The sequence below is a fragment of the Salmo salar genome, unplaced genomic scaffold (assembly GCF_965601325.2).
Source record: "Salmo salar unplaced genomic scaffold, fSalSal1 ptg000956l, whole genome shotgun sequence".
In the NCBI taxonomy this organism is placed as follows: Eukaryota; Metazoa; Chordata; class Actinopteri; order Salmoniformes; family Salmonidae; genus Salmo; species Salmo salar.
Genome location: NW_027675567.1, coordinates 191442 through 197815, shown reverse-complemented (window position 1 = coordinate 197815; position 6374 = coordinate 191442). Strand labels below are relative to the sequence as shown.

General features: G+C 40.6%; 1 long non-coding RNA gene across 1 annotated transcript; it reads left to right on the top strand.

Moving 5' to 3' along the window:
* Positions 1-261: 261 nt before the first annotated feature.
* Positions 262-6120, top strand: LOC145877347 (uncharacterized). Its single transcript, XR_014391658.1, has 4 exons — positions 262-710; positions 1845-2018; positions 2226-2272; positions 4443-6120. It is a non-coding gene; the product is annotated as an uncharacterized LOC145877347 (long non-coding RNA).
* The last annotated feature ends 254 nt before the right edge of the window (positions 6121-6374 follow it).

Below are 6374 nucleotides of genomic sequence, written 5' to 3'. Positions count from 1 at the left end.
TTATTGACTGTATGTTTGTGTAATACCCTTGTTTGAACCAAGTATTGAGTTTATTTGTTATAATTAATTGGTATTATATTTAAAAGATGATTGAATTGCTCCTAAACTGTAATGTTGTTAATGCATTATGCTTTTTGAAGAAATATTTATTTAATGTATAAGTGAATAGTTTGTTTTACTTTGAAGTTTACGTTTTGACCAATAAGGTCGCTTGTTAAGTTGTGGCCAATGGGAGTTGACCTGGTTAACGGGAGGGAAAAAGACGTTGATGAAAGGATGGACGTTTTACCTCAGGACGGTTGGTGAAGAAAAATTATAAAAGAAGACGACAGAACTACAACAAAACCCATAGCTACTAAGACATGAAGGGAAATACATGTTTTATTTAATAAAAGAGTTGTTATAATTTAGTTAAAACTTAGTAAAGACTGAAGCTACCGTCTCGTCGTGGAGGTATTAGCCAGCCTTGAGGTTAGCCTAGCATCGTGTGACACCGGGAGATAATTGCTTGGGAAGCTAAACGAGTTCGTGTTGCCATGGGGATATCAGTTACGGCTAAGGAGTACTGTCTGCATGGGTAGCTGTGTTGCCATGGGGATATCGGTTACAGCTAAGGAGTACTGTCTGCATGGGTAGCTGTGCTGCCTTGGACTTGGTGAGGAAACCTGCATGGAACTGCCATACTTCGCTGAGGGAATATCTACCATGTAGTGAGTAACCACAATGTGAGGTGCTTATAAATAAATACATTGGTAATGGTGAGAGGTTAGCATGTTTTGTTGTAGCATCTGTTATTGATAATGGTGAGAGGTTAGCATGTTTTGTTGTAGCCTCTGGTATTGGTAATGGTGAGAGGTTAGCATGTTTTGTTGTAGCCTCTGTTATTGGTAATGGTGAGAGGTTAGCATGTTTTGTTGTAGCCTCTGTTATTGGTAATGGTGAGAGGTTAGCATGTTTTGTTGTATCCTCTGTTATTGGTAATGGTGAGAGGTTAGCATGTTTTGTTGTAGTCTCTGTTATTGGTAATGGTGAGAGGTTAGCATGTTTTGTTGTAGCCTCTGTAACTTTCTCACTCATTATTATTCATGATTCATTCATGATTTTTCTTATTCATGGAATCATCAGGATTCATTTAGTAGTGTTTAGAAACATGTTATCTACTCACTTAGACAGAAAATTATCCAGTCATCATCCACCATTTTAATATTGGACAAAACACAACCCAAAACACAACGATAACAAACTGCAAAATCAATCAACGAGTTTGAGTCACAAGCTTGATGTAGTCGCTGCGTTCAAGGAATATCGGATCAAATACTCAACTTGTGACTACTTTAAGCCACTATGAGTGAATTGGTCAGAAAACATATGACTTCTTTAAATAGGGGACTAGATACATGAAGTCCTTTCATTTTTTCTAAATGGTGGAACAGATATGTATGAAAATATCCTCAAATAAAAGGTGACATTATATACTGTCACCTCATATGAAACATTTGATCTGAAATCCAAAATGTTGGAGTTTAGAGCCACATTTAAATTGTTATCTTCACTGTCAAAATAGATATGGTGTGGACTGTATACTCAATACAATCTATATCTGATACCTCACTGTCTGTCTTTTGACTGATACTGTTTTTAAACTGGTCTGGTCAGTCTACTCAAATATTTGTACTATACATGTTTCTATCTGCAGGCAAAACGTTGATAATTTGTAATTTATAATATGATACATTAATTTATGAATAGATATGGAAGGTTTCATATGTTGAAGAAATATACTGCCACTATTTTCACCACCAAAGAATAGCAGTGTGATTTTAATATGATTTGACTCTTTGCAGGCTGTCAGGCTGTCTAGTTACAGAGGAAGGCTGTGCTTCTCTGGTCTCAGCTCTGAGGTCAAACCCCTCACACCTGAAAGAGCTGGACCTGAGCTACAATCACCCAGGAGACTCAGGAATCAGACTGCTCTCTGCTGGACTGGAGGATCCACACTGCAGACTGGAGAAACTCAAGTATGTAGAGGGTTTATGTCAATGTTCATATCAGACATGTTTGACTTATCAGGCTAGTTAAGACAAACATTCTTACCACCACTTGGACAAAGTTATATGCTGACTGTGTGTGTGCGTGTGCGTGTGCGTGTGCGTGTGTGTGTGTGTGTGTGTGTGTGTTCAGGTGTATCCCTCAATGACTGTCTGTTTTTCTGCTTACCGCTACAGTGTGGAACATGGTGGAGAGAACAGAATGAAACCTGGACTTAGAAAATGTGAGTGTTGACTGCTGTGAAGAATATGACTAAGAATAAGTCTTAATTCAAGTTAAGTCAAAGACCACCATCATTACTGACTTGGTCATATTAAATATCATCTGTAGTTCTACAGAAGCAGAAATCAGGGACACCAACGTTTACAAAGACTTGATTTGACAGTGTGTGTGTGTGTGTGGTGCGTTTGTGTTATATTAGAAATTATATTAGAAATGTGTGATTGTGTTCATGATGCATACAGGTGTGTAGTTAACTTCGAAATCGTCCCACCTACGTAACAGCCAGTGGAATCCTGTGGCGCGTTATTCAAATACCTTAGAAATGCTATTACTTCAATTTCTCAAACATATGACTATTTTACACCATTTTAAAGACAAGACTCTCGTTAATCTAACCAAACTGTCCGATTTCAAAAAGGCTTTACAACGAAAGCAAAACATTAGATTATGTCAGCAGAGTACCCAGGCAGAAATAATCAGACACCCATTTTTCAAGCTAGCATATAATGTCACAAAAACCCAAACCACAGCTAAATGCAGCACTAACCTTTAATGATCTTCATCAGATGACACACCTAGGACATTATGTTATACAATACATGCATGTTTTGTTCAATCAAGTTCATATTTATATCAAAAAACAGCTTTTTACATTAGCATGTGACGTTCAGAACTAGCATACCCCTCGCCAACTTCCGGTGAATTTACTAAATTACTCACGATAAACGTTCACAAAAAGCATAACAATTATTTTAAGAATTATAGATACAGAACTCCTCTATGCACTCGATATGTCCGATTTTAAAATAGCTTTTCAGTGAAAGCACATTTTGCAATATTCTGAGTAGATAGCCCGGCTTCACAGGGCTAGCTATTTAGACACCCAGCAAGTTTAGCATTCACCAAAGTCAGATTTACTATAAGAAAAATGTTATTACCTTTGCTGTCTTCGTCAGAATGCACTCCCAGGACTTCTACTTCAATAACAAATGTTGGTTTGGTTCCAAATAATCCATTGTTATATCCAAATAGAGGCGTTTTGTTCGTGCGTTCAAGACACTATCCGAAAGGGTAAAGAAGGGTGACGAGCATGGCGCATTTCGTGACAAAAAAATTCTAAATATTCCATTACCGTACTTCGAAGCATGTCAACCGCTGTTTAAAATCCATTTTTATGCCATTTTTCTCGTAAAAAAGCGATAATATTCCGACCGGGAATCTGCATTTAGGTAAACAGACGAAAGAAAATAAAGCATGGGGTCGACTCGGGCACGCGCCTAAGCCCATTGTCCTCTGATCGGCCACTTGTCAAAAGCGATAATGTGTTTCAGCCTGGGGCTGCCTCGATATTGTTCAGCTTTTTCCCGGGCTCTGAGAACCTATGGGAGCCGTAGGAAGTGTCACGTTACAGCAAAGATCCTCAGTCTTCAATAAAAAGAGCCAAGATGAACAACAACTTGTCAGACAGGCCACTTCCTGTTCAGAATCCTCTCAGGTTTTTGCCTGCCATATGAGTTCTGTTATACTCACAGACACCATTCAAACAGTTTTAGAAACTTTAGGGTGTTTTCTATCCAAAGCCAATAATTATATGCATATTCTAGTTACTGGGCAGGAGTAGTAACCAGATTAAATCGGGTACGTTTTTTATCCGGCCGTGTCAATACTGCCCTCTACCCCCAACAGGTTAATGGGAATAAGTGTGTTTTATATGAATAATATGACTAAGAATAAGTCTTAATTCAAGTTAAGTCAAAGACCACCATCATTACTGACTTGGTCATATTAAATATCATCTGTAGTTCTACAGAAGCACAAATCAGGGACACCAACGTTTACAAAGAGTTGCTTTGACAACGTGTGTGTGTGTGTGTGTGTGTGTGTGTGTGTGTGTGTGTGTGTGTGTGTGTGTGTGTGTGTGTGTGTGTGTGTGTGTGTGTGTGTGTGTGTGTGTGTGTGTGTGTGTGTGTGTGTGTAATTATTGTGAATAAGTGTGTTTTATATTACCGTACATAATAACATATGATCATTCAACAAGTCTCCAGTTACCTTAACTTCTCCTTTTGATACCTAGAAACATCTACATTAAATTAATTAGTGAAAAGTGAGTTATTAACATTCTAATGTGAATGATGATGATTTCTAATATTGTGTCTGGTTTCATCCATCAGATGTCTGTGATCTCACACTGGACCTAAACACAGTAAACAGACTCCTCTCTCTGTCTGAGGAGAACAGAAAGGTGACATGTAGGATAGAGGAGCAGCCGTATCCTGATCACCCAGAGAGATTTGAGGACCTTAAACAGGTGCTGTGTAGAGAGGGTCTGACTGGGCGCTGTTACTGGGAGGTAGAGTGGAGTGGGATAATGGGGGCTGGTATAGGAGTGACATATAAAGAAATCAGCAGGGGAGGATGGGGTGATGACTGTTGGCTTGGATTCAATGACAAGTCCTGGTGTCTGTTCTGCTCTGACAACAGTTACTCTGCCTGGCATAATAATAATCTCACTACCATAGCCGTCCGCCCCTCCAGGTCCCACAGAGTAGGAGTGTATCTGGACTGGCCAGCCGGCACTCTGTCCTTCTATAGAGCCTCCTCTGACACACTGACCCACCTGATCACATTCACCTCCACAGTCACTGAGCCCCTCTATCCAGGGTTTTGGGTTCATTATATTGGCTCTTCAGTGTCCTTGAAATAATAACTGGACACAAACACACTGGACACACACACACACTAGACACACACACACACACACTGGACACACACACACACTGGACACACACACACACACACACACACACACACACACACACACACACACACACTGGACACACACACACTGGACACACATACACACACACACACACACACAGTGGACACAGACACACTGGACACAGACACACACACACTGGACACAGACACACACACACACGGACACTGGACACAGACACACACACACACTGGACACAGACACACACACACACACACACTGGACACAGACATACACTGGACACACACACTAGACACACACACACTAGACACACACTGGACACACACACACACACACACTAGACACACACACACACACACTAGACACACACGCACACACACACGCACACACACACTGGACACACACACACACACACTGGACACACACACACTGGACACACACACACTGGACACACACACACTAGACACACACACACTAGACACACACACACACACACTGGACACACACACACTGGACACAGACACACACACGCACACTGGACACAGACACAGACACACACACACTGGACACAGACACACACACACTGGACATACACACACACACTGAACACACACACACACTGAACACACACACACTGAACACACACACACTTGACACAGACACACACACTAGGCACACGCTGGCCACCTGCTCAAACAGGACAAACACACACACACTGACACACACATAAACACTGACACACACAATGGACAAACACACATTGAACACTCACACGTGACAGGCTTGTAATATTTTCTGATCTTTTACCACTTTGCATTTTTTATGATATATTTTACTGTTTGTGTTTGTACCACAGGAGGTTGGTGGGACCTTATTTAGGGAGGACAGGCTTGTAATGGCTGGAGTGGAATAAGTGGAATGGTATCAAACACGTGGTTTCCATGTGTTCCATTTCATTCACTCTGTTCCAGACATTATTATGAGCCGTCCTCCACTCAGCAGCCTCCACTGGTATGTACTGTCCTGTATGTGAGAGAGATCCAACAAGGAATTACAATGTATGTATTACTTTTAATACCTGCAAATGACAAATAAACTACTGGAACTCCTTATGAATGTCAGCAGCCGACGAGGTGAAAATATTACCGGAATATTCTGCAAAATGTTGATGAAGCCGTCACTCAATCCACCCAAAACAACATGCAGTCTTTCCACAAGACTCCCATGAAGTTATAGTGTGACGTTATGAGTCGACGTTAAAGTAACATTCTCACAACATACTGCACTTGTTTTATCCTGTTTTAGATGTATCCTCTGTTTAAACATTTAAACTCTTACAATAACACTGTTAAAATACCAATGTGAT